This window comes from Lagopus leucura, unplaced genomic scaffold (genome assembly GCF_019238085.1).
Source record: "Lagopus leucura isolate 7727_CA_CO unplaced genomic scaffold, USGS_WTPT01 Super-Scaffold_810, whole genome shotgun sequence".
Lineage (NCBI taxonomy): Eukaryota > Metazoa > Chordata > Aves > Galliformes > Phasianidae > Lagopus > Lagopus leucura.
The window spans coordinates 5004875-5032115 of NW_024962261.1; the positions used below are offsets into that span (position 1 = coordinate 5004875).

Sequence of the window (27241 nt, forward strand, 5' to 3'; positions counted from 1 at the left end):
ACTTCACAAGCATAGAAGCTTATTGCATAGTTCGCATGTATAGATCAAATATAAGCAATACTAATTAATATGCAGGGTAGAAAGCAGGAAAATGTTGAGGTTTACAGCAAAGGTGTGGGGAGTGTAGCTGTAGAAAGAAAGGAGGAATGAGTTTGAAGGCTTTTAAAAATTATCAGCAGGCTAAAACACAGACAAGCAGCTCTCCAAGAACTACCTCTTAGTTTGGAGACATCACAGTGAAACAGGCCCCAAATTGTGAACCTTCTATGCTTGAAACATACGCAGATGAAAAGGACTGAATAAGAAAGTATCTACGTTTAAGAAACTTGTATGCAATTATGATGGCTTAAATTTGGGCTTAAAAAGAGGGATAACAAAGCTGAAAATGCAGAAACTGTTTCCCCTGGTAAGAACAGACAGTTGCTAGTAGGTAAGTGGTCAGTTACAGCAGAAAGGTGATAGAATGTTAAATCCCCAGTTCAGATGTGCTCAGATATGCATAACTAAGCCAACAACTAAACATTTGTTGGTGAAGTTGCGTGTGGCCTTTTGTGTATTGTTGCACAGTGTCTGATAGAAAGAATGCAAACATATATTTGGCAAGCAGGAGGGGCAGTGTTATATAGATTTTCCTAATATGAAAGAGGAGCTGGGATTGTGTTCCTAAAGAGTAAGTAGACTGAGAGGCACCTAGGCAGTAGAGGTGTAGAGAAGTAGCTTCAGCAGCAGCATTCTGAACAATTTGGAGAGATGGCTGTAAGGCAGGGTTGTGGTAGATGAGGTGAGATATCTGTTCATTGAAGTGGATTTTATCAGTGGGAGGGAGCCAAGTTTCAACGAAATAGAAGATTATTGAGGAAACTAGTTGCATGTGAAAGGACACAAAGTTAAAAAACACATAGGTCCATAAGAAAGAGAAGGGAGTAATTAATAGGAGTTGGGGAAGGAGTAAGAAGGAAGAGAAAGGGTTTAAAAATGTCAGAACTGTAGCCAAAGTGATATGTATGCAGTATTGCAGAAGCAAAATCTGTTTTGTATGTGCTAAAACTGAAGCAACTTTTTAAATGGAAAATTAAAAGCATTAGTGGGAAAAGGCAGACGGAATGAGAGGGAAGAATATGATCTTGTAGTGAGTTTGCAGTTATACTAAATTACTCTGCCTAAAGGAACTGCATGCTTACCTATATATCTATACAAGCACAATAAATTCTATAACCTCTAAATCTTTAACAGATTTACAGGAAAGTATGTGGTGAGGTGTTACTGTTGTAGGAAAAAAAAGTAATCTTTGACATGTGCAGGAATACGGCATAGCCAGTGTGCTTGTGTAATGTAATACATGAAGTATAAAAACATGAGGGATGAGATGATGTGATAGGGCCTAAACTTGATATTCCATGTACAGCAACCTCCATGCAGTCCAGTGCAATGTGTAGCACTGCTTCTTTCACATCATTTTCACATGCAAGTATTAAATGACAAGCTGATTAAATGAGAAAGCCTGTTGCAGAAAGTACAAATACATAACTTCACAACAATACCTTTATCCTAATAGATTTTATCTCAGTTAAAGAAACAAACCAACAAAAGTCATTCTGGGATACATACAGATAGATCTGTGTCTTTGCACTGCGGGAATAAAAGTATGAGCAGTTGTAGCCATTAATTTAAGTGTGCTCCAGGATTCTTTCAACAGAGAGAACTTAGCTAGGAATGTCTGCTCCAAATGAGAAGACTGATTATACTTTATTTTAAAGTAATAAATTAATGGTGAACCTCTCTGCCAAAGTACAATTTATTACAAACTATTTTGCTGCTTTGTGTTACTGTTTTGCGTATTAGTTGCCAGTATAGTTGCCCAGGAATTGAAGAATATATATGATATGGAATGATTCATAGTATCTAAAAGCAAAACCCAAAATCTCAAAATGTTACAAGCTTTTAGAACTAAAACATTAGCAATATGGTGTATTGTTAAATTAAATTATTTAAAAAGGAATATTTAAAATAAACATTGGAAAAGATTGGCGGGATCAAGGAGTTTGCTAAACATTCCCAATTTCATGTAAAATTATTTAACTCCAGTTCCTGCAAACCATTTTTTTTTTTTTTCCAGTTAGCTGTTGTCCTGCAAGCTCCAGTTTTATAAATGTGTTGTTTTCAGTAAGCAGGGAGCTTGTTTTACATCTGTCCATACCAGTAAATAAGAAAATGGGCCTCTTCCCTGTTTTAAGCCTTTCATACTGTATGAATAGCTGATTTGAAAATTATAGGTTAACCTAGGTGGATCTGGTACAACAGCTATGCACTGTTAATAGCTATAAACATTAGGTTTCCTAATGTTGAAATTTTAAAATTGTTTGTAAGTTGCCAGTTTTCAACCATTAAGATTTAAAGTTATCCTTTCGGGATACGTTCTTTATCTTAAATTTTCTGTAATGATTCAGCACTTACTTAAATTAGAATAGGAGTAGTATTCCAGATTACATATGTTCAACTAATCAACCAAACAAAAATTTACAGTTTTTTAACTGAGAGTCTCGAACATGTATGGATGTTAATGGAAGAAGTTAACTGCAGACAGTGTGTAGAAGGTACCTGCTGCCTGCCCAAATAGCATATCTGCCAAAGGTGAATTTGCCAAGAAAATACCAGGTCATGGATGCTTGTTTGAGAGTTCAGCTGGGATCCTGGCCCCGAAGAGTGGGAGGAAGTGAGTAAAAGTTGTTGGCATGCTTGTTTGCATAGAGCCAACTTGGAACTGCATGGCAACTAATTGTTATATTTCTGGTATTTTAAGCACTGGGCATTCTCCTATCACAGAATCTGAGGGCTTACTAAAGTGTAGAGTAAGCTCTGTATGTTCTGCCCTGTACAGAGGCAGATATGCCACCAGGTGCCCACTGCTTAGAGAATCATAGAATACAAGGTTGGAAAGGACCTAGAAGATCATCTATTCAGTCTCCTTTTCTGCTCCTTATCTGCTCAGTCTCAATTCCTGATAAAGAAGATTGTATATATATTGGGGCTGCTCCAAAAGACACACTTCCTATTTTATTATGTTGGTTCACAGTTTCAGAGGCAGATGTTGGTGATACAGCAGTAGAGGTTGAACCTTGCCACCAAAGGGAAGTGCTTGCTGAATGCTTATGGAGACCAAACAGTGGATGTGATTATAGGGAGCTGTCAGATCACAAAATGAAGAGTGTCTCTATCAGAGTATCCACACAGATTGGCAAGTAATGGTGCTGATGTTGAAAAAGTGTTTTGTAGTGCAGAACTTGCTCTATCAGATAGTTTTATTGTGGTTTTTGTATCTGAGGCAGTCTCCATGGAAATAAATAAGAGGCATTGCTTCTGGGGCCACATACACATCTGTGTTTTTTTGTCTCTGCACTTTTTCTAGTGGTATGATACAGGGAACTAGCCTCATGTTGAATTTCTCTCTTTGTCCCACGCTCCCAGCTCTTAGCACTACTGGAAGCATTGTCTGGTTTTCCAACTAGAAAACAGATAAGAATTCAAATGAAATTCCTGCGTTCTAAAGAACTAGGTTGTGCAGTAGCCATTTACATGCATACAAAATGTAATTCTGATCCTCTGTTGTTTTTTGGCATTAATATTACCATATTCATTGAGACTGAAACAGATCTGCTGCCTCTAAGAGCCACTGATTTTGACAATTATCTAAAATCAGATTATAATGGCAATCTTAGGAATTTTGATTAACCTCTAAATAAATGTTACATTAGAAAAACCCTGTCAGATGCATTAATGATAAGTTGGGAAGTAGTAGTAATTGCAGACATGGCATTATAGATAACAGCTAATTGATACCACCCTCTCAAATATGTATAGCACATCAGCTGCCATGAAGCTGGAATGATTATAGTAGTATTTACAACAGTTTAAAAACATTAGATAAGATGTAAAATGAAAACATAGGGTGCTTGGTACAATCATCTCACTTTTTGATTTATGACTTTGGACAAATACATTTTTAGTATTGATTGACCATTAACACTTCTATTTTTCTGAGGAGGTAAGTATATATTGGTTTGTTCTAATTAGATTCCAGGGGAATGTCATATGGATGAAGACTATAGTTAACTAAAGAGAGATAGGTTGCCCTTAGCCCCTGCAACTCAGAGCTTGTTCTTTGGATGGCATTTAGATGACATTGCTATGTTTTGGGATTACTTAGTTTTGAGTGTTATTATCTGGTAATGCAGTACTAGTCAATCTTTCTTTCTTGCTTTTTTTTTTTTTTTCCTTCTCTTTTCTTTCCCCCTTCTATTTTGTAGTTGAGAATTAGCAAGAGAAATCTGGAAACATTAATTCTTCCCTTCCATTAGAATATGGCTTCTTCCTTCATACCAAATACGTATTAATATAAGGAAATGATCTGAGGAGTTCAGCTGAGGCTTGCGATGACTGATTATAAAAGAAGCTTTTCTCCCAGTGTCATGGAAAAGACTGTTATTGTTTTTAGCTCATTACATCTCCAACTCTGAATAGCTTTGCTGTTTCACAGGAGCAATCTTAACGGTTAATAACTTTAGCAGAGATCTGTGTAATACTCCTATTTGCATTTTGTGAGGAGAAAAAGAAGTGAGGAAGAAATAAAGCAGATGCTCCAAGTAAAACGTACGTGAAAAGAGGCGAATTTAGCATGAGCTCAACATTAAGAGTGACAGCCCCACTAGCACGCATCTATAGTTTGGGCATGCCAGCTCGTATTTCCTTGGAGATACCTTTGTTTTCCAGCACTTGCAAAGAGAGAGCAGAGAAAATCACCTAGCAGTTTTTCTGAGCAGACAAGTTCTTGCTTTTGTCAGGGACCTGCTGTTTCAAAGTGAGGAGACAAGCCAGGAGTGGAAGGTGACCCCAGTACTGGCTCTCATCAACTAGGGCATGGTTCTGCAGTACCCAGTTAAAGCAGGCAGAGCAGGGGCTGTGACGGAGTCCATGTGGAGTGATCAGTCAGGTCTACCCAGTGAATACAATCAAGAGCAGTAGGATATATGGCCAGAAATAGAGCTGGAGATAGAGCATGGCTCACTGTTCCAGCCAGGAACAAAACTGCAGCATGCAACAGAAGGGGAGTGGGATGGTCATCCAACTCACATCTACAACATCTACTCACAGCAAAGATCTACCATCCATCCGAAAGACATAAGCAGGATTTGAGACCACTACACTTTTTTTGGAGGCAGTGGTACAGGAATGGTATATGTTTGTTAAAGAAGGCTCACTCACTTCATATTGTTTTATATATGTCTGCAACTCTTACCTGTCAGTAAGTTATGACAAAATTAGATGCCTGTTGATGATATAGCACAGCTATATATATATATATATATTGCACAGCTCTGTGAAGCCAGAGGGAGCTTTATCAACAACATGTAGGCATTGGCAAGATGAAAAACTGAGATGTGCAGAGGACAGCCAGCACCAGCTATTCCATCATTTCCCAGCACATGAGTTGAGGTGAAAAAAACAATTTTGGAGGGAATTTTTGGCTGTAACACTGAGATGATCATCATGCCTGAAGTGGACATCCTGTTTCTAGCTGACAGTTGTTTTTTTTTTTTTTTTTGCCTTACTTGATGTAACTCCTAGTATAGAGCAGTGAGGGGCATTAGGGTGAGAGGAAAGTCATCAAATACAAATTTGGTCAGCTCCCATGGTTAGGATATATCTACTCCTGATCTGTGTGATTTGGAGAGGATAGAGTGACAGATTTGACCCACGTGGTTGTACAAATGCAAACCTGAAGCTCCCAAAGAAATAAAACCACAGCTATGGGGGCTTCAGTGCTCCATTCTCTGTCCCTGAAATCACAGGTTATAAAATATAATACCAAGCCATTAGATCAAATTCTGACCATGCAGTTAGTAGCTGTCATCCTTTTAAAAAGTAATACTAGCAGTAGTGAACGTGGCATCATTGTGGTAAGAGTAAAATATCACTATTTGCCCACTAACGTAGTTAGAATTGTGAAAATGAACCCAACTCCTGTGTTTTCATTAAGCTGTCTTGAATTAATTTTTACTATATATATATGTATACAAGAAGTTCTTAATCTCATGTATATATGTATATGTACGTACTGTGATAAGATTTCTTCAAATTAAATCCTGCTTCTGGAGGGGAGGATGGAAAAAAACAATAATAGAAAAGACAAAATCTCCAACTGAAAGTGGAGCTGTTTTGGGACCATTAATGTATTCTTACTACTTTTGTCAATTATTTGAATTTGTTTTCTGGTATTCAAGCTGGCATGAAGGACAACTTTACAGTGAACATATAGTCTTCAGTCCTAGATATGAAGACAAATTTATTGTTATTATTTTTTTAGTTATAAGATATTCTTAGAGGCAGTTGTCCAAGGTTTCATTTCCTGACTTCTTCCTAAAGCTATGGCTCCATAAATCAGACCTGGAGCGTACCTGCTTATACAGCTGTGCCAGGTGAATAGTACTAGAACTTCACCTAGTCAAGGGAAGGGATGTTCTGTGGCAGCTTCCTCTCTCATTCCCAGCTTCTTTCTTGAGGCAGAGAAGTAAGAATCTGTGTCCTAATGCAGGAAACAGGACAATGCCACTGACTGATCTATGGTGATTTTCATAGCTGGTTGAGAAGTAAACCTCAAGGAAATTTGGGGAAAGGAGACAGCCTCTCATTTCTTTATGTTTGAATGCAAGATTATTAACAGGAAACATTATATACAATTCCATCTATATTTTCCAAGTCATTTTCCACGCACCAATCCTCAGCCAACACAACTGGCATCGTTCCCATTAAACAGACACTAATTTACAGCAGCTGAGGTCCTGGATCTTATTTGACTTTCGTATTCATATACTATAGTCTGGGAAACATCAATAAAGCATGCAGGTTTTGAAATGCATAAGATACATGACCACAACATAACTATTTTACATATGGGCTTGAATAGAACTGTTACGTATGCCTGACATACTATGATGTGCTTTATTTAAGGCCCTATCTCATTCTGTAAGTCTCTTGACCTACATTCTGCTACAGTTTTCTCTTGAAAAAAAGATTGAGGATTCAGACACTGCTTCAAGTAAATTAGGGAAATGGAAGTCTTTACCAAAACAATGTGATGAATTCTTCCTTGTGCAGCATTGTATTGCACATTGCCTCATATTGATTTTATGCCAGACTTAATATTCTGGTTTTTTGGTGGATGCAGCCTTGGTACCAAGGATATAATATTGGTATTAAGAGATGTGAGCAGTAAATGAGTTGAGGAGCAGGTATGGGGGAATAAGTTGGGAAGCTAGTATGGGGAAACTAGAGTTATTTGATATGGAAAGAGTAGAAATTGGTCTGCGAAGCAGAGGTTAGGATAACAAGCAGCTGTGAAATACTTAGCATCACTGACCGCTTAAATAATGTCTGTCAAGTTTTCTACTTTAATTACCAATTAGAATAGAGGGAATAATTTTTGCATATTAGAGCCATTGTGTTAGGCTGCCTGCACACTTGGGCATGCATCTCTGTTTGACTTTATTTTCAGTTAACATCTGGAAGATTTTCTGTGCCACTAAATGAAAAAAAAAAAAAAGAAAAAATAAAAAAAGGAAAAAACCCTCAACGCAAAAAACAAAACAAAACAAAAACGAACAAAAAAAAAACCAAACCAACAAAACCACCACCCTATTTTAATTTTAAAAATGACAGTCTGCATCCTGCAGTGTGTGTCTGCAGCAGTGGGTGGATTCTCTGGCAAATTTAATAGCCACAGAATCACACAGAGCCCTGACTATTACCAAATGGTGTGTGATAAACAAATGCAGAAACTTATTTTACTAAAATATTCTCTTCATTTAGTACTTAAATACACTAGCAGTGGCCTTTTGAAAAGCCTTGGGTCATGGAGCAACAATTGCTGTTGGAGTCTCTGGGCTGCTTCATTGTTTATTTAACTTGACAGCAAGCTAGCTACAGTTTCACAATTTAGATCATTTATTTTTATGGTCAAAATGTTTGTACAGTAGCAAAACAGCTTAGTGTATCTCTGCAATGAAAGAGTGCCCCATTCTGCAGCTGCTCTGCCTTTCTTTAGTTGAGGCTTCGTGCAGAGTGGGTGCTTCAGAAACTTGGCAAACTGTTAGATCAGCCATGCACTAGCCTGCACTGCTTTCCCTGATGTGTGAGTATGCTGTGCCCACAACAAGAATACCTTGGGAAGCTCATCCCAGAATTGCTCACTAACATATCAGGTAAACCTTGGGGGGAAAAAGAGATTCTGCAATTTCCCTTGAATGAGAGAACACACAGATACAAAAGTACAATTTAAGAGCTTCCTCAACAATGCTATTAATGTGCCGGTGATGTTAATTTTTGTGTTATATAGGAATGTTTCATTGAACGTAAGGAAAACCAGCAAGTAATGACATTTTATACCAACAGGTGCTTGGGGTGGTCAGTGATGGATCCTATTGGAATCTTCAGTGGCCTTTAGTGTTGCCTGTGAATATTCATTCGCTGCATCTGAGTCCAGTAAATAATGTATCTTAAGAAACAATAAGATCTCCATCTGCTTCCTCTAGTACACTTCCACCAAAGTGCTAGGAGAGCATAAGGAAAAGTACAGAAAAAAGAGGAATTTTTCTTGCAGATCTCCTCAGCATGAGATTCTGTGACCTAGGGCAGTAGCACAGAGTTGAAGTCAGGAGGTTTTCGTGAGGACCCAGAATCTGAGCAACATCTAGACAGGACACCTAGAAAAAGGAAACCTTGGTGAGTACAAGTCTTTTGATGTCTTTGGGGATTTTCAGTGGCAAGAGCTGAAGCCAGCAGCCAGTATTTGGCTCACCGGGCTTTCTGTAGATGTGAACACCACCTACGCCAGTGGCAAACGATGGTCCCTCATATTGTTCATAAGAAGAAAGTGAGGCTTTGGTGCCATGAATCCACCCACTGAGAAGGTGAGTGAATTATGGATGTTGTTATATATCTATAGAAATATCTTCAGTTATTTGTATGAGTTTTTCTCACTTCTTCTATGCCCCACAGAGTCCCACTACTGCAGGAGGACTATAGCACAGGCAGAAGTACCAGCTTGGCCCCAGGTAACTTCTCCCATTCCCAGAAGAAATTCACTCCTTCCTGGGCTATGCACGTGCATCAAAGCAGGTTCTGAACTATTTTTCAGTTTCCACTGAATGCTATTTTATCCTCTGAGAGCTCTGTAAGATTGGCATTATCCTGTAGCAGTATCACAGCCTGCAGTCATTTAATGCCTCTTCTTGTGAGGCTGGGATTCCACGCCCAAGTGCATTTAGTAGGTCAGTACAGTAATTTTAAATGTCTTTCTTTCAGTCTTTTGCCATCTTCAATTATACCTTTCCACCCTACTATTTGTGTAATTTTCTTCTGTCTGAAGTCTCTTTACTGTTGTTCTGTATTGCACAGCGTGACAAATTACCCATCAAGCCGTATCTTTTCAGCCCAGAAATGCGCAGTAACACAGAGTCATGGCATTATCACATGTTGTGCACTTTATTTCCTCACAGTTCATTCAAGTGTGTCACTTTATTTTCCGGCTTCCTTTTGTCATCATGAAGATTAACCATTTTATTCTTCCTAAACTTCAGAAAGAATTAGAAATGCATTATATTGTAAGCCCAGAGCAACACCTACACAATCCCATACAACCCGTCCTTGGCAAAATTATTTTCTGCAACTCTGAGCCTTGCAGAAGCTGGGGCTTTCATTGTTATTATACAGCTGAGTAACCCTGGCCATGGGTAAGAGAATTATTTGTAGCCCCTGGCCACCAACCAAATTAATTGTGAGACACCATTCACTTTGACAGTGCACTCCAGCTCCTTCTGGGAGCTATGAAACTCTCCGGGCCTCATGTATACTGTGCCCAGGGTCCTTCTCTCCCTCCCTCTCTCTTTAATTCAAGATAAATACCAGTAATTGTACAGCTTTTGCTGAGTTATCTCCCAGGCATTGCAAGGATGTGCTAGAAAAATCAATTGTAATTGCTCAGATAGTCAGCAGGGCTGCAGCTGGTGTATGAAAGGCATCCTTAGAAAATGTGATTTAAGATGATCTAGGGAAAGTTTGTTATTAGAGGATTGTTTAAGGGCCCAAGTAGGTCTTTCAACATTAATGTCTGAAGAGACCCACAGAAGTAAATTCAAACCTTTCTCCAAAATGTACCTGAGATGTGAGATGGGATTTGTTCAAGCAAATGTGCCCAGTTCTCCTTTATAATTCATTTCATAATTCATCAGTACGAATGGGTAGGTGGGAAAAATAGCACTTCTGTAAAGCAGACCAGAGGGATTAAGAATTAGCTAAATCTGTGGAGTTAAATTTGGTTGGAGAAAACATAATTGACATTCAGATTAACAAAATGTTGACTGTTCAGTACCATTGCATTTTATAGTTTTGTAAAATGCTGATGCCTAGGAAGGAATAAGAGCAGAATATGATAAACTGAAAGTGTTGTGGTGCCAAGGATACCAGGAGTCACTTGCAATGTTAGTGGTCCCATAACATGAAATATGCCAGATGCTGGTTGACAGAGCTAGGATGTGCTGAAGGAGCTGAGCATGAGCAATAGGAGGTACACATGTAAATGAGGCACCAATCCTAAATCTGGGCTTATCTAATTTTCAGCACTATTTCTGTTCCAGGCTCTGAAGCATTTTACCATGTTTATTTTGCTTTTTACCTGCTTCACAACTGCACTGAGCCTTTCATGTTAGCTGATATAAAAAAAATAAAAGAAATCTTTTGTATCATTTGACACACAATGTAATTCTAATTCTTTTTTTCAAACATATTTACAGGCACAATGGCAACATTAGTATGTGCTAGTAAGAAAAAATGCATGACATTTTTGTAAGTAAGCCTGACTTTTAAAGGGAAAAATAAAACTTATACATGAGTTTTTGAAACTTCATGTGAAAACTCTCAAAATTGTTTTATGTGGACTAAAAGTTCTGACTATTGCAGCTCATTTACTTTGTAATGTTCTCTAATTAATTTGCTTTAGAGTGTCAAGCAGGAGCTGGTAATAGAAAATCCATCTCCCCCTTAAAGAAAATTGTTACTGCAGCTGATAAACAGAATTATACAAGCTTTGTCGCACAAATCACGTTATAAGAGGTTCCAAAAAACTTGACAATGTTGACAGTTGTTTTCAGCAAATGGCTGCTTTGCTGTAGCACTGTCAATGTTGATGTCCTTGTGCACATGTAAAAGAGCAATGTGATTAAGGCAAGCTTGTCCATGCTAGATATGAGCCAAGTTTTCAATCTCCTCATGGCACTGAAAGATTGCTCAGCTGTTGCAGATAAGGCAAGAATAGCTAGCAGATTTCTGCCATTTAAATAATTAAATAAATAAATAAATCCTTGTCTTTGGGCATGCATCTATACAAATTTGTAACATCTGCTACTGACCTCATGTTCTAGATAAGAAGAGCTCATATTTGTAACTCTAATTGATATTACTCAGTTTAGATGATGTACTTCCAAGGAGATTACAGAAGTATCTTTTTTAAGCACAGATTTATCTAGACAGCAGTCTAAAGTATGATACACTTTTGTGAAGTGGTGAATTATCATCACTCTTCTCATGTCAGTTACCACTGCAGTTTACATCCACCTTATGTTGAATATAATTTGCACAAATAATTTACATTGCCTTTTGCTCTGAGACCATTTCATCTTTATCTATGACAGGCGATGCTTGTGCCCTACCTAGAACATCAGTCATCTTTGCAATATTTTTTCTTTGTATCAACTAGATGAAAGGAGTGGAAAACTCAGTTCTGTAGCCAAAACCTTGTCAAGAAATGGGCCTGAGTTAACACAGCCATATCCTCCATCCTATTGACCCTGAATTCTTTATGCAAGATGTCAAAGCCGTGGGACTCAGCAGATTTGTTGTCATGTCTGGGTGTGGAAATAATGGGAAGAAGCCAGTTTCAACAACATAATCTTAAAACAAACCCATGGGGATTTTCTCATATAAATTAGCGTAGACTTTGTTAGTCTAAACATACTCAGATTTCCACTTTGTATCTACTGAAAACTCTTCTGAAAGGTCTGGGTTTCTGACAAGAGCTCAGAGGAGAGGGGGGAGTAGATGTCAGGTTGGATCAAGGTGACCAGCTACATGTTCCCCAAACCTGCACTGTGATACTGCACATCTTGGAATGGTAGGGTTGAGTCTAAAGTTCCATGATAGGATAAGAAAAATCAGCGAACTCAAGTTATCTATTAATGTCTTTTTCTGACAAGCTTGTACAGTGATGGAGTGTGGTACTACACAGCAGAGATTTCATAGTCTTCAGGTACGAAAACATCCTTACTCTTTATGTAGCCCAGCTTGTTCTCTTTTCTCAACCAAATTCTTAAACAAGTATATTGGATTAAAGTCCACTTCACTGAGCAACTAAAATTCAGAAAAAGAGGTTTATGATAATGTATTTGAAGAGCATGATGTAGTATCTAAAAACAAAGGGGAAGGAGAAGATTTAAGGATGCAGTGTTAACTCTTATTCTGACATCTCTCTGCATTTTAAGGATAGATGTAACATACACATCTTAATAAAAAAGAATTTTATTCTGGGAAATCTTGGATAGCCCTTTTCTATGGGCAGAGCAACCTATGCCACGTGTAATTAGTATGACTAAAGTAAAATTCTTGGCATGTAGTAAAAAAAATAACATCTATTACAGAATCAAAGTGTAACGAACAGCTTTGCTTTTAAATAAAGCCATTATTTTACATTTTATGTCATTACGGTAAAATGGTGCTACAATAAAAGCTACACCTCAGGAAGACATCCTCATTTTGATGTCACCTGTGAAGCTCAGTGCACTTCTTCCTAACACAGCCTCAGATAAGGACTTGTGTCCTGGTTCTCTGAACTCATGGAGTAGCCCTGTGTCATGGAGTTATCCAGATCAATCTGTACCTGTGAGAGGGGACAGCAGACCCATGGGCCCTCTGGCCCAAAAATGGGAAGGGAAAAAGGGAAGGGTAGAGAGCTGGGCCCAAAAACAGAAAACAGCAGCAATCATCTAAAAAGGAAAACTTAATTTTACTAAATATGATATCAGAATGCAAAATAACACAATATAATACAATATAATACAATATAATTGAAATTAAGGCTAATAAATCAAATAAAATGAGAGAGCGAGTGTCCGAAACTGAAAAGGCCTACTTTGAACTGAACGCACACGGTTGGGGAGCACATCCACACACTGCCAGGCAGCAAGCAAAAGAGAGCCAGAGAGCGAGATCCTGTGACTTCCCCTCATGGCTTATCTTCCTCTCTGAACATGAGGTCCCCTGGCACATGTAGTTCTTCTCTTCTGAGAACCAGGTATCTGGAAAGTTGTCACTCCATGGAACTGGAGTATTAACTCTTCAATTACCTGTGCTTTATGTGATGTTATCATCTGGAATAACAAAATTATAAAACCATGCTACCCTATGACTCATGTTCTGTCATTCTCAGACTCTCTGGCTGGAAACCTAAATCTCATAAATGCAAGGCTCCAATTATCAGCTAGTAAATCTTCATACCTATTGGTTGTTCTTTAAGGTCAATTAGATTGAATAACTTTTCAATTTCTCCATATTATGAAGGGAAATCTTTCATGCAGAATTGATGAAGCAGGAATGCTTCTTGCTGTAGTGGTCTTTTCTCTGCTCCAGTACAGCTGCATGCATGAGCAGCCTGACTTTGCTTTGAAAACCTTAAGCTGCATTCTTCAGAACAGTTGCTCGATGTTGGTCAGATTTCTCTGCAGCCTTCTTTTCCATTTAGAGCTACTGAGGCTGACACATAGTTTCCAAGAACTTCAGCATGTCTTGTGTCTCCTGAATCCCAAATATTTCTCGAGTGCCTAGCAGAAGAATATCCACATAATCTTTAGGCTGGTAATACAAGCTGGGAGAAGAAAGTCAGACAGCCTTGAAAATACAATGTAATTATTTCATTTTATCTTAACTTGTGTCTTTGTTACATGTATGCTGCCATTGTTACGCTTAGAGCACTCTCTAGATTTGAAGAGGCTATAAAATCCTACTAATTCTAGCACTAATAACAGCTTTTGCTGGTCACACTGTAAATGATATTGCCTGATGATTCATTTGAAAATGCAATAATGTAGCTTGAAAAATAAAAGATGAGCAACAAACTGAAACAAAAGAGCTTGTTGCCTTTCCCGAGACAATACTTATTCATTCCTGACCTAGGTTTACCTTCTTTTCCCTTCTTTAAAGATCCTTTACGTTATGTACTAAAAATAAAAGCATTCAAGGTTCAAACTTTAAGTCCCAAATTACTGCCTTTCAGATTCTTTATTATCCTTTCAAGCATCTAAAAAAATAGGTCAAAGCAACATTGCATAATTTGGAAAGTTAACAAAATGTTGTTTATGGAATAAAAAAGTAAGTAGATATAATTACAATAACCTTTAAATGTATTGTTTCCCTTCCATTGTCAATTAAAACCTTTAAAAAAATTAAGTTCTAAAAAAACCTTTTTTTTTTTTTTTTTTTTTTTTTTTTTTTTTTTTTTTCCTTCTCCAGAAGACAGAGATAAAAATAGCTTCCAGTCACATGGCATAAAGTCCACCTGGATCTCTTTTCAACAGTATGAGCTCTGGCTCACAACCTAGGTTTGTTCTCTCACAAAAATCGTGTCTAGACACCACAGGGAAGGTGATTACTGGCACGCAGCAACTGTGGATACAAACACAAATTTCAATAAATAAGGCCTTGATCCTGTAGCAGCTTTGTCCAAGCATGACTTTCCCCACAGTTATCAGCTTCACCAGAGTCAGTTTTAAGGTGTTTCTTCGCTCTTTAATTTCAATGCTATCATGGACTTTAGTTTTCTCAGTATTCAAGGTTAAGCAGCTAGCAGACATAACACTGATACCATTTGATAATGAAGAAGCAATGTGAAAAAAAAAAAAAAGAAAAGTAGGAAATATTTGTTTGCTGGACATAGCTGAATACAGTGGAGAGAAAAAAACTGTCCTTAAGTGACAACTAAAATAGTCAAATTTCTCTTTGATTTTCTACTTTCTGTGTGCTGGATAAATCGTGTTTCCTGATTTCAGACCAAATCTCTTGATGTATTTTGGGCTGGAATCCACATTCTGCAATACAAAGAAAAGGAAAGGTCTCTGGCAGTGTAGGTGTTCTCTCCTTTGCTGCTCATTTCCAACAGCAGAAGCCAAAAAGACATTGGTAAAAGGGCAAAGCTATTGCTCGCATTTTGAACCCAGTGGCTTCAAGCGGCTTCTCACCTGAAGAAGCTTTGAGTCTAAGATTACCATTTCAGTTCCTTTTACAGTTAGTGCCAGGAGATGGACATCTCCTCATAGTGCCTATTTAAAATGAATGAGCCCTACCCTACCAGTGCCCGCCAGTCTGTCCAGCAAATTCAGAACCTCATCTTGCCTTAATGAGATTCTAGCCTTCACATGGTTGAAGCCAGATGCCAGATGAACTTTTCATTAGTATTGTCAAATATCTTTACTGAAAGTTTGAGTGTGTCAAGTTGACCATGCTCAAGTAGCACCAAATATTTTCTGCCAATAGGAAGCAGTGTGACAAAATGCTTTGTAGAAAATGTCTTAGGATCTATAGTAAAATGATATCTTAATTCTAGTCACATCAAAGTAGGTTGTAAGGGACATTCAAAACAGCTGTGATTGTATTTGGCAAGTGAAGGAGTCTTGCTAATCTTTCAAGATCTCAGATTCTGAAATTAACCCATCAGTGTTTGATTTAGTTGAGTCATGTCTTAAGTTGTGCAACATATTACAAGCAGGAGCCAGACAAGAAGGATCCAGACGCTGACCAGGGTGATTCCTTCTTGCTGTCAATTGACCCATTAACTGGACAGTGTTCCTGTCATGCTGTGGGTTTGCTATGGATATGCTGTCTGAACCCCCTCTCACCTATGGCTTAAGACTCCTATAATTAACTCTGTAATGTACTTTTCAATTACTGCTGCACTTTAAGGTTTAATCATAAGCACAGAGCTGTACAATGTATTTTCAACTACATTTTAATATTTTCTTCACAATCATAGACTATGCAATGCAAATTCTGTAAATGATTGAAATTAATCAACTATTTTGTCCCTTCTACCCACCCTAAGCACAAAGATATGCAGCAATGTAGCTAATGTAGAGGTAAATACAACCTGATTTTCTACAGCATGACTGTCTTTCAAATAACAAACTCCTGATTTTTCATCACATGTGCACTATCTCTCAGATATTCTACACAGTTTAATCTGTACATGTTTGTAAATCTTCTTGTACATGTTGTTTATATTCAGCGGTACTCACCTAAGAAAAACAAAGAAAAGTGCCAAGGTATTTGTTGTGGGACAGTTTCACAAATGCATATGTATTTAAACAATGTAATCTTAATAACGATTGTTTAAATTTTTTTTTTAAATTTTTTTTAGAAAAGTGGAAATTGTTAGACTTATCAACTGCTAAATGGATATTCCAATGTGAAAGAAAATGCAGTAGTTTTTCAGAAAAAGTCCTGAAGAACGGGTGAAAAAGCAGATCTGCTTGCCTGGTATTGTTTGATAGGGTATGAGAAAATAGTCTTTGCAAAACAATGGATGAGTATTAGTTCTATGTGCTGTTAGAGAGGGTAATTGGTAATGAGGTAATTGCTACAAAAATTACATTATGTTTTAAAGAGGAAGCTGCATATGAGGCTCATTTCCCCAAATTTATTATAAACTCAAAAGTGTCAACTTTTGAGTAAAGTTGAAAAATTTTTTTCTCTTATTTGATTCATTCAAATCTTGAAATAACACAGTTGTGGTTTGTACAAATTATTAACTGTGGAAAGCAGTGTTTTGGTTCTTGAACAGAATATCTGCCTTTCATGTGATGAGCTGTGTGAGCAAGCAAAGATGTCTCTGTTAGAAACCAATTAGTAAATTACCAATTAGAAAAAACCTAGGTTTTGTGTGTTTGTGAGCCTTTGTGTACTCGTGCAATTGTTGTATCTATGTTTATTTATACAGTTGCTTAATTAATTGGCTCTGTGGCATCTCAGAAACCTCATTATACTTAAAATAGGCAGGAGATTTTCACAGGAAGAACTTTGGAATCTTTCTCCCTCAAGTATCTTCTTTTCACATCGTATTCTCCAGATGGGCAAAGCAATTCTAGGCTGGTTCCACAAGCTGATACAATGAGTAGTCTTTGCCAGTGCCAGCTTCCCCAAATATTTGGACTGTACTCAGAAGAAGACGATTCCCTCAATCAGAGAACATTCTAGAATCTCAATTAGCTTCCTTCTGCTAAATGTCTCCTGGGAGGTAGATGCTCTATACTCATGGGGTGCGGGGCAGAGTGCGGAATCATGGAAGTGATAAGAGGGGAACTATAGGGGTGAAACAGTCAAACATAGAAGACTGTCCATTTCATTGTGTTTGTGAGGGCCGAAGTAGCTCTGTGCTTTGCACAGGGATGTTCGTGTCTATCTGCCCAACAGCAGGAGGTGTGACACTTGGAATGTGAAGCACAGATCAGTTTCACAACTATCTGAGGAATTTGAACATCCGTAAGTCTGTGGATCCTGATGACATGCATCCCGAAGTCCTGAAAGAATTGGCTGATGTAGTTGCCAAGCCACTCTCAATGATATTTGAAAAATCATGATAGTAAGGGCAAGACCCTGATGACTGGAAAAAAGGTAATGTGACACCCATTTTTAAGAAGGGTAGAAAGGGTGACACAGGAAACTATCAACTTGTGAGCCTTACCTTTGTACTGGGGAAGATCATGAAGCAGATCCTCCTGGAAGCTATGTTAAGACACATGGAAGAGAGAGAGGTAATCCAGAATACCCATATTGGCTTCACCAACAACAGATCCTGCCTGACCAACCTTGTCATTTTTTATGATGATGTAACTGCATGATTGAACAAGGAAAGAGCCACTGATGTCATCTATCTGGACCTCAGTAAGGCCTTCGGCATGATCCCCCACATCCTTCTCTCCAAATTGGAATGATGTGGATTTGAAGTGTGGATTTTTTGATGGTGGCAGGATTGTACCCAGAGACTGATGGTCAGTGGCTTAGTGTCCAGATGGAGATCAATGATATTTCATGTCCCTCAGACATCAGTACTGGGACCGATGTTCTTCAATACCTTCATCAATGACATTGACAGTGGACACCCTCAGCAAGTTTGCAAATGACACCAAGCTGTGTGGTGTGGTTGACACACCTGAGGAATGGGATGCAATTCAGAGAGGCCTAGACAGACTTCAGGAGGGCCCAGGAGAACCTCCTGAGATTCAGTAAAGGCTATCCTTGGATACATTCAAAGTCTGGCTGGACAGGCGCTTAGCAATCTGATATTATTGTAGGTGGACCTGTTCACTGAAGGGAAGTTTGACTAGGTAACCTTCAAGGTTCTCTTCCAACTCAAACAATTATATGATTCTACATTCTTTTATCATGTTTGGGAAAAAAATGTTCAGTGCCCCAGTTTTGATGACTGAAACAGCGGGAGTGTTAATCTGTTTTCTCTTCCATAGTCTTCCCAATGTAGCTGTAGTTGGTCCCCAAACTGTGTCAGTGGCACAGAGCTACTTTTGTGTGACCACCATCCCATCATGTCAGGTTATTTTTCAGACCATCTTATACCCTGCTATATCAGAATTGTTAAGGAAAAAAAACAGGCTTTAGCTCCAGAAATGGGGACTTACCTTTATAGCAGTGATTATGTGGAAGATAATGACATTATCTTGGCTCCAGTGCATACTTTCAGGAAAATACATTCAAATCAGAATTCAGCTGATTTAGGATCAGAGAGAAGTCATATAACTTGCTTCCAGCTGATGAAGATTAAAGAAAATGTAGAGCTGAGTGTCTTGACTAGTGGTGAATCTCTTGAGTTGTCACCAGTCCTCTCTGCTGCAGCAAGGCTGGCTGAGCTCAGTAGTCACACAGCAAGTTTTTCCTTGCACACACAGAGATTTGATGCTTTTCTGTTCTGTGTAAATCAGTCTTTAACAGCAAAGTGCTCTACAGATCCCTGAAGTAAAAACAACAGCACAGTGTTTTTATGAGTTAATAGGTGAGTAGATAATAAGTACTGGAAGGATTATGGTTGAACACTAATCTTAAGTCATTTTCTTGTGACCTCAGGAAGGGGTATTATGTATATTTTTCTCCATGTTCTTCTCCACCTATGGCAAATTGGAACAAACATTTTCTGAGGCATCAAGCCCTGTCTGCCCTTTCATACTTCTGTATTTATTTGGCAGCTGGGAATCTGAGAGTGAACTCATGGTGCACTTTGTCCTTAATGTTGCTATTACTTCCATCTTCATTATCTAAATGTAGAGCATCACAAGAAACAGTGGGTCACAGTGCCCACAGGTTCGGTAGAGCAGCCTAAGTTATCTACCTTCAAATGCCTGCCTTGCAGAGAAATGAAGTACTACTAAATAGAGTGGCCATTATTTTTATTTGAATTGTGTGAAATCTATGATTTTGTTGTTAAAATTGGCATGCTACAAATTTGTCTTTTTTTGGCAATTCAAGGTCTTGTGCCCTCACTTAGGATTTCAGATCTTCAGAAGACTGAAGGGACAGCAACTAGGAAGAACTGGACACTACTGGTTTGAATAAGATAAACAATAAAAGATAAAATAAATTACGTGTTATATTGAGCCTTTCCACTTACTAATATTTTTAATATAAGTGACCTCTCATAACATCTTCATACATAATAAATCTGCCTTTTTTTCTTCCCCTGTGAATCTCTTAAGAAGATGCAATCCACATACTGTCTTAGTGCCTGCCATAGAGCTCAGTAAAGCCTATGGAAGTATATCCATGCATTTCACTAAAGTGTGGTTTGAAAGAATCCTGTTTGAAGAGCACATTTTATGGCTCTACAACACAAATATTCTTTGGTTTTAATGGAAGCTTTACTGGTCTAAAGTGAAGTGTTTCATTAATCTGTAGCTTAATGCATTTTGTTAATAAGAGCACAATTTAACCTGTCTTTTAAATCTAAAAACTTGAACTATCTAAGGTAGAACTTGACAGGAAAAAGTGAATGTGAATCAACAACAAACCCTGTATTTTTTTGCATGAAAATGCTATTGATTTTCATTCAGACTGATCAGCTCTTTGGGGTAGGTAGGGCTATCCATTTCAGAGCACTTTGTTAAACCTTCTTTTTTTTTTTTTTTTTTTTTTTTTTTTTTTTTTTTTTTAAGGATCAGACACAGTTTGGAAAGCAAATAACTAAAACCCAATGGCCCAGTTCTTCAAATATGAGTGTAAGCTAAAGTGCTAAAGTAATTGCAGCAAATCAAGATCTCTACTTCCAGCAGTGGTGCTACTAAGGAGGATGGGCATGTTCAGGGTTGGCCTGTGGCATTTGGTTTGTTCTTGTAATCCCAAGTATGAAAAATTGTTGAGTGTGTCTTTTTGATTTTATTATGGAAATGAGGTTGGACAGTCTTCATCTGGCAGAAAAAGAGTGGCAAGATTCCTTGTTTCTCCTGATCTCTGCTCATGTAAGTACAGAAATTTGAAATCAAGCCATGCACGCTGTTGCCAGTTGTTTTAAGGCCACAGCATTTACACCTATAAATGAGAACCTTTAAAAGAATCATTATAATTATAGACAGCAGCCTTGTTACTTAATTACATCCTGGTGTAGCCTCTGCAACTCAAAAAGTTTACAGGCAGTTTAAGAACTGAGAAGTTAAATGTATTTTAAAATGTGTACACTGTAGTGCTTCTGAATAATTCTTTGCTACTACTCAGTGCCAGCTCAGAATTTCACACCCTTGAACAGATTGACTGGTTTGGCTTGTGTAATAGGTACCCTGCTATCCTGGACTACTTGGTGAGTAGGTGGAGATGGGTGCTTTTGGAAATGCCAATTGATAGCTAACCATAACAAGTCAGAGTTATGTGTGAGTTGAGAAGGTAGATCTATCTTAAGCAAAATGGATCTACTGAGATGCTTAGGAGCAACCATAAGACAAGCAAGAATGCTTTGCAGATCAGCCAAGAACAGTTACTGCAGATATTGGGAAGGTTTCTGGTAGGGGTTTTGGGGAGCAGCTGTAGGGGTGCTCATGTTTGCCACCTAAACGTTACCCAGCCCTGTGTGATGCAGTGTTGGCAGTGCAGTTGTCATAGGGGATTGTTCTTCAGGACAATATTGTGTTGCTTTTTGTGCTTTTGCTTTCTGAACAGGAAGGAAAGGCACATAAGAAGTCTAAAAAAAGGAGAATTTTAATTCAACTACATAATGTAATACCACCCTGAAAATACTCATTCCCACTGTGTCAGTTACTGAAAAAAAAAAAAAAGAACAAAAAACAAACCTATCTACTTGTGCATACTGTAACTCATTAAATAAAACTCGATGGACTTTTGCCTCTGTATTTTAGAGAAAATATAGACCAGTATCTTGTATTGTTTATGGTCCAACTTAGGTTTTCTCTCTTTTTTTTTTTTTTTTTCTGTTTTTTTTTTTTTTTTTCCTTGCCTTCCAAATTCCAACAAGACAAAGTGAATACATTTTAAATTTTTATTTACATTGTGAGCACATTTAGGGCTGTTCTCTGTACCAAGCAACATCTTTGTCTTGGAGACATTACAATACTGAGCAGTTGAGAAGCCTGAAGACAAGCTTCATTGTTAACTTAACCGTCTGACTTCTGTCAAAGTCACCTTAGCCCAGCGGGTCTTGTCAGAAATGTCTGAAATCCTTCAGGTCTCAGGAAGACGGGCTGCTTGAGATCATATAGGGCACTGCTGGCAGCACACAGCACATTCCTGGGTTTACAGGCCCTACATGATATTTCAGGCAGCTCTTGTTTCTGCGGCTATGACCTGTTGCTGAGAGTCAAGCCACTGTGTAAACAAGAAGAACTTCAAACTCACAGTGTGTTGCTTTCCAGAGCAAGTGGTCATTTGTTCCAGTTTCCCATGACCACATTACTGCTTGGGTTTGCTGTTCAGAAAAATACATCAATTTGCAGCATTAATGCTAGGCAAGAAAGAGGGGTTGGAAGTACAGACTGCATTAGTACATATTATTAAATGTGCCAAGAGGATAATGTTACCTTATCCCCAGTTTCAGCACTTTAAAATGCTCTCCTTATTAAAATGAAAAAAAAAAAAAAGTTCAAACATTCAAACTTGTGTAGCCAAAATCCAACTTAGGAAATACGTTATTTAGCTATTAGCAAGATGATCTGACTTTAAAACTCTATCCGTTATACCAATTTCTCCACCAATGCTGTTCAAAATCATTTCTTTTTCATTGAATTTATAACTCGATCCAGAAAGAAACAGGAAAAGCAATATCAGAGGGTGATTTACATTGCACTGGATTTTACTGCAACTTGGCATTGTGAATGAATCTTTGGAATACTCAAAAAGTACACAAGGAAAAAGCCAGGTTTTAATTTGCTAGAGAAAATATTCTGACATGGTGATAAGTGAGGTAACCAAAAATCATGGCTTAAAAACATTCTGAATGATTGCTGTTTCAGCTGTCCCAATCCACATGATGGTATTAAAACAGACTGGTGGTGAAGAACACTCACAACCTATTTCTACCTGGGAATATTAACTCTCACTTGCTGACTGTTACATGGAATTAATGTGGACATTTCCAGTTGTATATGAGTTAGTGCAGCTCTTGTTTTCAGAATCAAGGATTCATATTTAGTAGCATGCAATGTAAATCGGAGGCTAATATGACATCTTTAATTCACACGTAAATCTGAGGCAGCTACTCTGAAGTTAGTGAGGTTTCCTCAGATTTATCTCCATTATATCTCCATTGCTAAAAACAGAGCGCAGTGGTCTAATTTTAGATAACCTGGAATTGCCATACGTTGAAATGTGCTACCTACCCTAGTGTCTACATGAAAAAGCTCAAGCTTGTTTAAAAATAAAAATTAATTTTAATGTAGTTGAGAAGCCTTCTGAGCATGCAAATATACCACAGCCTTCACTAGTATGCCTGCTGCCATGCATAACTGCTGAGGGATGATGGTCCTTTCTCTCTGCATTACCTTTCAGACAAGTCCTGTTTACAGCACAGAAATTTTTTTTTCAGATAACGATTATGGAGCATCTAAATATTTAATACAGCTTATCATTAATGGATAGAATATAAGTTAATTTTGGTGATTGCCTTTTCCTCCAGTAGCATCAAAAGACAATAGAATCATTCCTCACCCGGGACTTGAAAAATGAGGACCATAGTGTGTTAACCACAAAGCTGATGGAAATATCCTTCCCCATCAGTATCCTGAGCACCCCTCATATTCTGCTGCAAGAAGAAAGTGGAAAGCAAGGCTGTGGGCAGGGAGCACCCCTGTTCACGGGGGATCCCTCCAGCCTCCATCTGTCCATCTGTCCAAGTGTGCTCAGACAGAGTCAGTGGCTGGGGCGGCCAAGCTCCCCAGGCCTAGCAATTAAGTATAAAAAACCTGTCTTTATCCAAACAGGCCATCTATATTTTGGAAATTTCCATCGCACTTCCTTCTGAAGTCTTACTTTTCTTAAAGTGCACACAGCAGTTTTGCCAGGATAGCAGTGGCTATTCTCCAACCATACTGAAGAACCAAGGCAGTCTATTAACTCAACATGAGTGATCCACGTCACTATTAATTTGTTTGTTCTTTATAACAGTGGACTTTTAATTTTTATTTTTTTTTCAAATTGTTAACATTTTCCAGTGCTTGTTGGAGATCAGCTGTTGTCAGTGAAAGTTTGACATGGATGACAGTGGCCGTGGGTGGCACAGACAGCATTTGGTGTTACCCCCATGTTCCTTGTAATCTGAGAGGGCTTTAGCTGCTAAGATGCTGGTGCCTTTCATTCGGGCTTTGGTCTGACATTCCTGGCATAGCTGGGATGAGGGTGGTGGGGCTGGGGTGAGCAGGGAAGGAGCAGCAGAAAGGAAAAGATTCATGGAACTCAGTGGAATGCTATGAAATCAGCAGCACCACCATCCCTGGATTCTCAGAAATCGTGATCCAGATCCTTAACAGTGAGATCAGCTTCTGAATAAAAAAGAAAGAAAAAGACATGTATAGAGAAACCCTATAACATGTAAGTCAAAGCCAGACATCAGTGTTTCATTCCGTCCAGTCACCATTTTTTTCACTTGTCATCTATTTTTTTCACTTAGGATTCACACTTTTTTTCCAATAGTTGTAAAGGTCTGAGTGTTAAAAATACTGGATTTAATTGTCTGAGGAAAAGAGTGAAGATTTTATGGAAACCACCAAATATCCTGTGACTGGTGATAAAATTGCAAGTGCTGGCAATGCTGATTAGAAAAGGATTGTTGTGGTATTAAATAAAAGTTAACATAATTCAATAAATTGAGAATTTTGTTTTCTTAGTTGAGTGTTGTCATGACTGAAAGCAATTTTTTTTTCCACCTTGTTGTGGATCTGAGGAGACAAAGTTGTGGTTAGAAACTTCTTATTCTGTTCAAGAATCAGAGAAGGAAGTCATAAGCATTAAAATGAATCATATTCTACAGGTGAATACAGTAGGCAGAAAAAGCTAAGTTGCATTTTCTACAGCCAAAGGATATCGAACTACTCTGTTTGCCAGATGTCTTAGATTTGGTGTCTGTTTAAAACTGTAATTTTGGAACATTTTATGCACATGCTTATCTTTATATCTCAGAGTAGTTTCTTTAAAGGCACATAAGTGTTAATACGTTGAGGGACAAAAACAGATTTGAGACCTCAAATGAGGTAATCAATCACAGGACATCATGGAGCAAGGTCTGATGTAAAAGGTGCTTTAAGACATAATGTTAAAATGTGTGGTTTTAAAGTAAGATTTTCAAACATACATTTTTTTTTTTGTATGCTACTTCTTTCATCCAGAAAAAGGGAAATAAAGAGGAAAGAAAGGTGAGCCAAATGTACATATTTTGTTAACTCATGTTAAGGCAAAGCTCATCCTTACAGCTGTACCCCAGCTTTGCACTCTTCAGTCAGTAGGCTTCCTTACTTCAAGTGTGCGTCCAGCTAAGAAGTCTCAAAGCAAATATGCTAATATCCATTGTTCTGTGTTCTGAGATGCCGACTGCTCGAAATTCAAACCTTCTACATCTAGTTAAGAAAAAGGGAAAACAGAGATCCTGAACAAACATATCCTCCATACTCACGGAGTCCTACAGCATTGGGATGCTGGCCTGAATACCATCTTAATACAACTTCCAGAAGCCCAGGAAGGAGTATGGTGGGCTAGTTTTAGTTAATTTCTTCCTCTGTGCGGTGGTCATGCTTCTGGCACCTGAGCCTCTGCATTGTCCCAGTTGTGCTTACATGCATCCACTGGTGACCTTACCTACTGCAGCATGGAGCACGAAATATCTCACATAATGTGTCAGTTGGGCTCCCAGGCATTACTATGCTTGTTCTAATAATTTTCCAGCTTGTTCCTCATGCAGCTTTGCTTTAGATAAATGTAGCAGCTCTTGCTGGTGGTTTTTTTTTTTTTTTTTTTACAGGCGGGTCTCCTAAATTTCGATAGTTTTCTGGACCGGAATCACAACTGCAGCTTGCTGCTGTGAGAAACAACACATTCTTTTCCTCTACTTCATTTTTTAAATAGTTTTGTTCAGGTATGGGATGTGACAGAAAAAAAGAGGGAGGGAAGAAACAACACACTGCTAGTAATTGTGACCTATAACTGGAGCTGGTGCCAGAAACTTAAACCATTATTTCTTTAAGATACGAAATGCTTTGCGTAGCCTAATGCCATGGCAGTGACCCTACTGGGTCTTTTCTGAACAAGTTAGAAAAAAAGAAACAGGCGGGTAAAGTTGTAAAAAAAAAAAAAAAAAAAAAAAAAAAAAAGGACAAAACCAGTGCTTTGAGCATAAAATTACTAAATAATAGAAATGGTATTTTCTGACTTAGATGTTTAAGAAAGGCTCATGAAAGAGATGAATATTAAGCCAAACATTTGTTTGGCTTTGCTGCAGCCGGCTGCAGGAATGTAAACTTTTTTTTCAATGACTTCAGCTCCTAATTTAAAAGCTAGGATTTTTAGCAGTGAGCAAGAGACTATATTTGGCCAAAAAATTCTGCTGGCTTTACTTAGTTACCCGGCACATTCAAAACAATACTCCTTTATCAAAAAACAATAGTCTGTTTTATTCACAGCACATGTAGAATTTGGACCATCCACCAAATTCCACTTTCTTCTCTTGCAATATGTCTGTTGCTGGCTAATGAGCTGCGACAGTGCCTGTGCTTCATTTTCAGCAAATTAAATTTATGCCTCACAGGAATTGTGGTCTGGTCATGGCACAGCTCCTAGGTACGGGTGGGGTTTGTTTCTTCAACCAGTTCTCGGTTACCCACATGGGTACGTGCTGTCGCACCACACAACAACATCTTCTCTATAATAACTGGTTTAAGTAGCCATTTTCCCCACAAAAGTGGATCCCATCTAATTTACTTTGTGTTTACAGCACTCCCTTTCAAACTGTATTGTTGGCACGGATGGGTATTTATGCAACTTTCATTTTAAACTATTTAGAATTGAGACTTCAGTAAGACTCGCTGTTGGATTTATAGAGTGTGCTTAAAACTGAGGTTCTAAAAATGATGTATTTCAAAGGGAGGAAGCAGACAATGACCTTACACAACAGGGAGCCTCTCCTCTGCCTCAGCTGGTGCTGCGGGAGCTGGGCACGCTGTGGGTGCAGGGCCACCCCTTGCAGTAGAATGTGAGCCTCTGTGTTTGTGTGATAGCACTTGAGTAAAAGCCATCTGGATCACATGGAGTAAGCTGGATGTAAAGCCAACAAGCCACGTTAGAATCACTGGCATCACAGAATGGCTTTGGTTGGAAGGGACCTCAAAGCCCATCCAGTTCCAACCCCCTGCTGTGAGTAGGGCTCTCCTACCAGCTCAGGTTGCCCAGGGCCCCATCCAACCTGGCCTTGCACATCTCCAGGGATAGGGCACCACAGCTTCTCTGGGCAGCTGTGCCAGGGTCTCACCACCTTTTTGGGTGTCTGCTCTTCCTCAGCAAAGAGAAATCTGGTGAGATGTTCCATGGCTCGTCAGTATGATCACAGATCTGATATTCACCTCTGAAGTAAATGAGAGAGAGCACGAGGAAAGAAAAGATG

The 27241-nt window shown here is 38.4% G+C and overlaps 1 long non-coding RNA gene across 13 annotated transcripts in view; it reads left to right on the forward strand.

Moving 5' to 3' along the window:
• Positions 1 to 27241, forward strand: part of LOC122177081 — a 79407-nt gene that overhangs the window by 12373 nt on the left and 39793 nt on the right. For 3 of the 13 annotated variants that reach the window (XR_006177947.1, XR_006177944.1, XR_006177939.1), the window contains exons 1-4: positions 8024 to 8775; positions 8866 to 8963; positions 9052 to 9107; positions 25607 to 25720. This is a non-coding gene — a long non-coding RNA (uncharacterized LOC122177081). Of the gene's footprint in view, positions 1 to 7988; positions 8776 to 8865; positions 8964 to 9051; positions 9108 to 9190; positions 9324 to 20545; positions 20613 to 25606; positions 25721 to 27241 lie in introns of those variants that run through there. The other 10 variants (XR_006177940.1, XR_006177942.1, XR_006177951.1 and 7 more) reach the window with 9 other exon arrangements.